The following is a 9,172-nucleotide window of genomic DNA, read 5'->3' on the forward strand; positions in this document are numbered from 1 at the left end:
TGTCAATTTTTGTCAGAAAATTGAAAAATTAAAAGCGAAATTGATACAATTACGTGATGTGGGAGGTCCAAATAATAGTGATGAGTATGAGTCGACCCGAGCTGAGTATGTGAGAATTATGGTTCAAGAGGAAGACCACTGGAAACGGAGAGCAAAAGTCTTATGGCTTCAGGAGGGAGATCTGAATACTCGTTTTTACCACTCTTTCGCTAATGGAAGACGGAAGCAGAATAGTTTAACAGGGCTCAGGAATAATGTAGGAGAATAGATTGATGATAAAGATGGGATGGGGCAGATTGCAATACAGTATTTTGAATCGGTTTTCTCTGACAGTAATAGCGAATGAAGTGAATTAGTAGATTTAATGCAGCCACACATCACTGATCGGGACAATGAGCAATTACTGCGACCATTTACAAAACAGGAATTCAAGAGCATTATTTGATATGCATCCTGATAAGATTCCAGGACCTGATGGATCTAATCCAGGATTTTATCAAAAATTCTGGGTCATAATTGGAGATGATATCTTCACTGTTGGGTCAATATGGTTTGATCAAGGTATGTTTCCCTTTGAGCTTAATAATACTATCATTACTCTTATTCCAAAGTGTGAGAATCCTGTTATTATGACTGAACTTCGTCCGATAGCATTGTGTAATGTTATACTCAGAATTTTCTCCAAAGTCTTAGCGAATAGATTGAAAATGCTTTTGCCTGGGATTATCTCTGAAAATCAATCTGCTTTTATTAAAGGGAGGTCTATTCATGACAACGTTTTGATCGCATTTGAACTTATTCATAGCATTAACAATAACGTTGCTAAGAAAGTAGGAAATGTGGCACTAAAGGTTGATATGAGTAAAGCATATGACAGGGTGGATTGGAATTATCTAAGAGAATTGATGCTAAAGTTGGGTTTTGCAGATAAATGGGTAAATTTGATAATGCATTGTGTAACTTCTGTGCAATATATGGTTAGAATAAATGGTCAGTTGGTTGGTCCTGTTTGCCCAAAAAGAGGATTTCGCCAAGGTGATCCACTATCACCGTACTTATTCCTCCATTGTGTTGAAGGGTTGATGTCATTATTGGTGGTAGCTGAGAATAGGGGGTTATTGCATGGTTGCTGAGTTAAGCGAGGGGCGCCTGTGATTTCACATTTGCTCTTTGCTGATGATGCATTCTTATTTTCCAGATTACTATATCTGAAATTAGAGTGTTAAAAAAATTACTCAGATCATATGAATTAGCTTCGGGGCAAGCTATAAATTTCCAAAAATCTGGAATCATGTTCAGTAGAAATGTGGCAAATGACCTGACTATGAGAATTTCTATGATTTTGGATATTACTAGTCCGTGGAATACGGGAAGGTATCTGGGTCTTCCATCATTGGTGGGTAGAACGAAACGAGCAATCTTTGCACACTTCAGAGATAGATTATGGCAGCAGCTACAGTGCTGGAGAGGGAAAAGAATATCAAAAGCTGGTAAGGCTACACTTATTCGAGCAGTAGGGAAAGCCATACCAATCTATTTCATGAGTGTATTCTTGCTCCCTATATCGACGAATGAGGAATTACAACGAATGCTGAATTCATTTTGGTGGGATAATAAAAAGTTAGGTGAGAGAGGACTGAATTGGATGACATGAGATAGATTATGTGCTCCAAAATTGATGGGAGGACTGAGTTTCCAAAATTTCACGGCCTTTAATCTTGCTGTGTTGGGAAAACAGGGATGACGGTTATTTACCAATCCATCTTCGCTTGTTAGTGAAGTTTTCAAAGCTAAATATTATCCAAGAAGGGATTTTATGGGGGCCTCGTTGGCGCATTCACCAAGTTTTATATGGCGAAGTATCTGGAGTTCTCAACTAATCATTAAAGAAGGAATCAGATGGAAAATTGGAAACGGTCAATCAATAAATGTGTGGAGTGAGAGATGGTTGCGTGATGAAGAGGATGACTATATACGAACCCCTATGGTAGAAGGGTTGGAGTATTTAAAAGTTAATGATTTGTTTATCCATAATTCCAAGGATTGGGATGAAAAGCTGTTGGAGGAAATTTTTGAGCATAGAGATATTACAAAAATTCATAAACTGTCTGTTGGTACTTTGAGTAGTGAGGATCAGTTAATATGGAAATTCCATTCTTCAGGATGTTACACAGTGAAAAGTGCTTACCGATTGGCTTCAACGTTGGAAGGAGGTGAGAGATTTCATGTTCAGGGAGCCTGGAAAAAATTGTGGTATGCTGAAATTCCACACAAGGTCCGACATTTTGATTGGCAACTAGCACGCAATTGTCTCCTAACGCGGGTGAATCTTCAATATCGTGGGTTACAAGTATGTAGTACTTGTGTGATATGTAACGAACCTTAGGAGGATGGATGACATCTTTGTTGGTCTCGTGTGATTAGTTCCAAGGGGGGTTAGGAACTAATGTAACTTTTTCACTAATTAATCTTGCTGACTTGATAATTTTGTTGAGTTTATTAACTCAGCTTTGGTCAGCTTGACCGATCTTAGTGCAAGACATCTTTAGTCAGATGTTGACTAAGACTGTTTTACTTGTGAGTTGGGAATTGACACTTTAGTGGCCAGCTTCCAACTCAGCACTGTGATTTACTCAGTGTCAGCTTTAAACAGTTTATATGCTGAGTAAATATAACAAACAACACACGCACACACACATATATATATATATATATATATTTTAACAGAGTTAGAAATTACTCAGTATCACTTATCCTGGTTCGGCCTCTCCGCCTACGTCCAGTCCCAAACTTCTCCGGGCTTTTAGAATCTAATACTGAGCTCTTTAAGGGTAGAGCACAAACCGGTTACAAGGCAGTTGAATATGCAAGAGTACCTTCCTCTATTCGTCTACTCAACTCCTACTAAGTGCTACAACCCAGCACCTAGATTTCTCTACTACTAAGTATTTACAACCAAACACTCAGCTTAACACTCTCAATTCACAATTGATACAACTTGTTTTTTTTGGGATAAAGAACACTTTAGATGATTACAAAACAATCAATCTAGCATTTACACATGAATAGAAAGTTGGTGTAAGATTTCTTTCTTGGTTTTGAGTGATTTGAACTTGTATTTTTCTCTCTTGTATATTCTGTAATTCGGCAATGATCCAAGAGGATTGCTTGTCCTTTTATAGTTGAACTTTGAGGATCAAATGATTTGAATTTGATTTGTCCGTTGAATCCAAAACGGCTCTTTTGGGGGACAACCTTCTGGTCAGCTTCAGATGTGCAGGCCAATCATGTTTTCTGATTTCTTCAGATGTCAGGCTTGTCTTCTTCCTACAGGCTTTATCTTCTTGCGGCAGTTTGTCTTATAACAAAGAACAGTTGACCCATACACCTCGGAATATGGCTTTTGCGTAATTCTAAGGCTTCTATTATTGGTGCAGACAGTTGTCGAATATGTCTTTTAGCTAACGGATCATTCATGCTTTCCTGAAGATCACTCAGCTTCACTTCGATAGTCATTGTCTTTGATTGTCACCAATTCTTATACTGAGTTCCTTTTCACTCAGCTTCCATGGTCAGCTTCGTTCTGCAAGATCTAGTTCTGAAGCAAACTTCTTTTATGCTGAGTTCCGTTCCACTCAGCTTCTTTGATTAGCTTCTTTCTTGAGCTGTTGTTTTGAAGATGACTTATCTTCTCTTATGCTGAGTCGCACTTCACTCAGTTTGTGTTGTGTTCTCATGCTGACTTTGACCTGTCTTGATTTTTATTTCCTTTTGCATTTATACTCAATATTGAACAAACGGATTAGTACAATTAAATCAAGGCACTTAAATTTAATTGTCTCTTAATCATGGATTAAACTTAAATGATTTTGTCAAATCAAAATCTTGTGGAAAAGTGTTTCAACAAACTCCCCCATTTTGATGTTGGTAAAATATTTAATTTATGGAACTCAGTATTGAACTTTCCCATGATTGAATTATATTTTATTCTTCTGAAATTACTTCCCCGTAAGGGTTGCATATATTGTCTTAACTTAACTCTAAACCTTGTAAGATTTAATTGAGTAATTAGAGAAGACATGTTTATACTGACTTAGTTCAATCATAGACTTTCTAAGATCTAATTCAGATGAACCTAAGTCAATTTTCAGAAGAGTTCAATGTTTACTCAGTTTGATACATGAATAGTTTTGGTATCAGAGTTAATGTGTACCGAGTATTTTTAATTTGAAGTTATTTGTTTGTTCAATTTTTAGACAGATCAGCATATAGTATAAAAATAAGCATCACTTATGGAAAACAATGTGAATGAAAAAGATGCTTAATATAAATGGTCAGCATACAAAAAATACATTAGTTAATTTCTTATAACTAAGCCCGAGCTACCCCTTTTCCTTTGTCTCTCTTCTTACTGCCCGAAGTTTCTCCTGCCTTTCCTGCCTTTGGCTGAGTTCCATCAGCTTGTGCTTTCTCCCCCGTTTTGCCACCATCAGGCGGAGGAGGGATGGAGGTATCATTGAGAGCAGCACGAGTTAGTTTGACCGAATATGCCTTGAGACGTTTCGTGCTTTCAAATAACCCATCAAGCACTGGAACTCCATCATCCAGAACTGTACCAGGGACGCGAATAGATGAGCTGATCATGCTGAGCATGTTTTCCTGCGACTTAGTTAGCCAAGATATGACGTTAGTCAGCTGGGCATAAGCTTGATGGTACATTCGAAGTACAGCCTTGTCGTAGATATCACGCTGAGCGTTGGTGTGACGCACATGTCTAAACAGGCTCTGAGTAGTCTGAAGGATAGTATTGGTTTTCACCAAGTCAGTTTCCATTTCCTCTTTATTCAGGTTTAGAAGACGGACAGCTTCGCTAATTTCATCCATCGAACATTGGGAAGATGAGGAGAGAAGGTCACGAGTACCAGTCAGCTCAGAGGACAACTTGGTGAAGTAATGACCTAACTCAGCAGAGGTAGCATAGCCCATGTTGACTGTTGGTAAAGCATTGATCTGTCCCTGAAGTGAATTCATATGATTCACCATCATCAATATTAGCTCGGTCAGCTTGACAAAGGATTCTTGCTTAGGTTGCTGGGTTTGGACTGATGTCATGACACTTACTAAATCTTTGAGATTCTTGATCTCATTGAGAAGCTGAGTGACAGACGAAAACTCTTGTGATTCAGCATTTGCGGACCCAGCAGCATCGGTATGAGAATTGTTTAAGTCCTGGAGAAGATGTTGAGCCGAGTCAATGATGCGACGTCCGGACTCAGTCGCATGAAGATAGGCAAATTGTGCCTCAGGATTTACCTCAGTGGCCGGAATTCTAGTAGCACCTGATTGAGGAGGTGTTTGGTGCTGTCCTTGAGTAGAAGTGCCAGTATGGGCAGCAACTGGACTTTGATTTTGATTAGCAGCAGGAACTGACTGCTCAATATTCTGGGAAATATGATGGGAAGGAGGTGGATCCACAGAGATATTGACCTGCTCAACATGGACTTGAGTTGGTGCAGGAAGAGGCACCTCATGTTGAGCAGGATTTTCCTTAGCTTGCTTGTCTCGTTGAGCAGCTAGGACCTCGAGCTCTTGCTCAGCTTGGTTTGGATTATCCGGAGTCTTGGCGTGTTGCTCAGTATGAGTAACAGAGGCTTGTTTTTCCTGTGTAGAGGGCTCAGGATGCGATGAGAAGAACTTAAATTGAGTGTCCGTAAGGTCAGTGATTTCATCCCTTAGAGGCGAATCATCCAGGAGGTCAATAACTGGAGATCTATAGGCCTTCTTCTAAATCCTTTTTAACTTTTTGGTCTTAGGAGGAGAAGGGTCAGCAGGAATGGAGTCAAGAGATGATTCTACCTCGAGATCAGTGTTGAGACCTGTTGGTCCCTTATAACGTTACAAGTATAGTTCCAAGGGGGGGTTAGGAACTATTTAAAAAATTTTAAGCTAGGACAGACTTCTTTTTCGTGAGAAAAAGGTTTGGACAGCGGCGCTGAGTGAATAGCAAGATACTGGCTTAGTCAACTAGTGACTAGGTCAGTTTCTTTACTTGAGTCAGGAGATAGCACTTAGAGTCTATTCCTGAGCTCAGATATTCAATGCGCACAACTCAGCTTGACCTCTTTACTTGGTCAGTTTTTGTTTAAGCAAGCAATATATATATGAAGGAGTTAAAGGTTAGAAATATGTTACTCAGCAGATTTATCCAGGTTCGGCCTCCAAGCCTACGTCTTGTCCCCGGAACACGTTCCGAGATTTCAAATTCTCTACTGAGCTCTTTAACGGTAGAGCATCAAACCTTTTACAATCTTAGCAACTGAGTATAACAAGAGTACCTTCCTCTATACCTCTACTCAATCCCAATCTCTCGCTGAATACTATAACCGAGTACTCAGCCTCTCCTTTCTAATCTCTAGAAATGATAAGTGTTTGTCCTAAACAATGATTGCTAAGACACCTTAGATGATCGAATAATCACTCTAGACTTTTACACAAAAGATATGAAATTTAGTGTAAGCTTGCTTTGCTTTTGCTTGGAGAACTTTGCGTAGAAATTTGGTCAGCGTAATGGCTTGATCAAATTCTCTGTTGAATGAAGCAACTGAAGGGCTCTATTTATAGAGACGTCTGAGGTGTCGGTCATTTCGAATTTCGAAATAACCGTTGGAGGGAAACGACTTCCTGTCGTTGTCATCCTGACTTGCTCAGAGCTCTCGGCCAATCAGATTTGAGTATCTTCTGTCCTCGGTCAGCTTTTGGTCAGCTCGACAGAGTGTCTCTCCATTTATGGTAATGTCAACTAGACAGCATACTGTGTCTTCTGAACTTTACCCAAAGTGGAAATACTTTGTCTGGAAGTTGTTCTTAGCCAACTGCTGTCTTGTACTGTTTGTCGAATCAACTCAGCAGCTTCGTCCCGAAGTTGTTCCTCGAAGGTCTTCTAGATCCTTCTTCCGCTGAGCTGCGTTTTGTACATAACGACAGCGTTTTGACATACGCGGGCCGAGTTGCTTTAAACTGTTTGACTTGGGCTTTGACTTCCGTATTAGGCTTTGGGCCTTTTAATCTTGTGTCTTATAAACAATTTAACTCAACATTGAACAAACACATTAGTAGAATAAATCAAAGCATTTAAACTTAGTGTGTTTTAGAATATGTTTTTAATTATACTTAAACAATTTTGTCAAATCAAAATTATGTGGAAAGGTGTTTCAACAAGACCTTCCATCATTTCTTGTTCTGTGAGCTCAGCATCAACTGTTTCGTTCTGTACAGCTGGACTTCCAACATGCTCAACATTTCCTGTTTGTTCTTCCTCAACATGAGCTTCTTGATGTTGCTCAACATCCTCATCAGTATCATGCTGACCTTCATTGTTACTTAGTTCTTCTGCTTCTTAATCAGCAGGAATTTTCTCAAAGTCAATCTCTTGGCTTCTGATGAAGTGAGAATCATCAGGAACTGCAAAGCCAAGAGGAACAGTTTCAACTGGACTCAGCTCAGAAGTTTTCTTCTTCTTCTTCAGAGGGGTTTCCTCACTTTCCAGTTCATCAGGCTCATCTTGCCTCTTTCTTTTCTCTGCTGACTTACCCTGATCAGCATCAACTTTCTTCCCCTTTGAGACAACCCGGATTTTCTTAGGGACAGCATCAACATCTTTTGAGCTGGTTTGGATTGCTTTGCGTTTCTTTTCTCGCTTGGTTTGTTCAGCAGCTTCGGCTACTGATTGCTCCCATTTATATAGGGTTTTTAGGATTAATTTAGTTTGTTTTCCCTTTGTTTCTATTTAATTTCAGTATCGTTTTATTACTTTTTAGTTAAAATTAGTAATTTCCTTTATTTATGGTATTTTCGGTGTTTTCAGGGATTTTCAGGGACCTTTCGTGCATTTCCGAACCAGACCCAAGCCTATTGGAGCATTTCCGGATCATTCAGGGACCATCAAAGCACTTTTGGGATTCATAAGGGACCATTAGAGCACTTTTCGGAAGCCCATGGACCTAAATAGATAAAAGCCGGAGCCACAGTTCCTCAAATAGGACCTGTCTCGGCGAGACATCACCTGTCTCGTCGAGACAGGCATTGTCTCGACGAGACGAGGCGGCTGAAATTCGCGGATCAGGGCCCTAAAAGCCCATTTAACACTTTGTAAATGCCATTTTTACCCCTGAGGCATTATGGTTTCCTTCCTAACTCTATAAATAGGGAGCTAATCCTAATCTTTCAGGGGGGATTAGCCATTCAATAAATTGGAGAGTCGCTAGGGCTTTCTCTCCTCCACAATGTAGATTTAGCTTTTATTTCAGTTTTATTTTCATGTTTCTAGATTAGGTTTATTTCAGTTTTTATTTTCTTTTTTCAAGAACGATTGATGGGAGAAGCTCCGCATCTTCTATTTTTATAATTGGAATCGGCAAAACGGGTTTTGGATTTCTATCTCTTTCCCTTTCATCTTTTGCGATTATATTCAATTGAAGCTTTTTCCATTGTTCATATTTTCCTATTGCTATGATTGGTTTGTCTATGAACTGATCTCCATCCAATTTGGGATGGGGATGAAATTGATTGTATGAATATGTATGATTAGGGATCTAGGACATTTGATTGATTAGTTTATGCATGCTTAATGCCTAGAAATTGTTAGGAACAGGATTTATGCTAGAATGAACATTGATAATGATCAACTAGCCTGTTTATGTATATAATGTGCTTAATGCCTATGACCCTGACATTAAATAGGATTATAGATAGATGAGAACCTGACCATGGAATCGTCTATACCGAAATTGTGTAAACCTGACTTCGCTAGAGACCACTAGGAATGAGGCTTTGTGGCTGGGCTACGGCTTTAGCCTTAGTTGTCAATAAACCTAATGCTTTGCATGACCTAGGGTATATACCTAATCAAGCAGTCACCCAAATGCATGTGAATAGGTTAGACAAATCCCGTACAAATTTGTCTTTCACTTAGGACAATTACCTTCAATCATTGGTAAAACATAAATCTGAACTCCCTAAAACCATACATAGGATTTAATCAAAGGATTCCTCAACCTATATTGTGCCATCCGTCAATTCGCCTTCTACCCTGTCAATTGTTCACTTTATTTTGTTATCTTTATTGCTTTCAATTAGTTAATTAGTTATCAAAAACCCAACTTTTATCCAACCC

General features: G+C 39.1%; 1 protein-coding gene across 4 annotated transcripts in view; it reads left to right on the top strand.

Moving 5' to 3' along the window:
• LOC136219660 (nuclear/nucleolar GTPase 2-like) overlaps window positions 1-8,486 on the top strand; it is a 16,924-nt gene extending 8,438 nt beyond the window's left edge. For all 4 annotated transcript variants that reach the window (XM_066007139.1, XM_066007138.1, XM_066007141.1 and 1 more), the window contains one exon: window positions 7,865-8,486. The gene's annotated coding sequence lies outside the window, so the exon portion shown is untranslated. The remainder of the gene's footprint in view (window positions 1-7,864) is intronic.
• Window positions 8,487-9,172: the final 686 nt, after the last annotated feature.

The sequence above is a fragment of the Euphorbia lathyris genome, chromosome 2 (genome assembly GCF_963576675.1).
Source record: "Euphorbia lathyris chromosome 2, ddEupLath1.1, whole genome shotgun sequence".
Classification (NCBI taxonomy): Eukaryota; Viridiplantae; Streptophyta; class Magnoliopsida; order Malpighiales; family Euphorbiaceae; genus Euphorbia; species Euphorbia lathyris.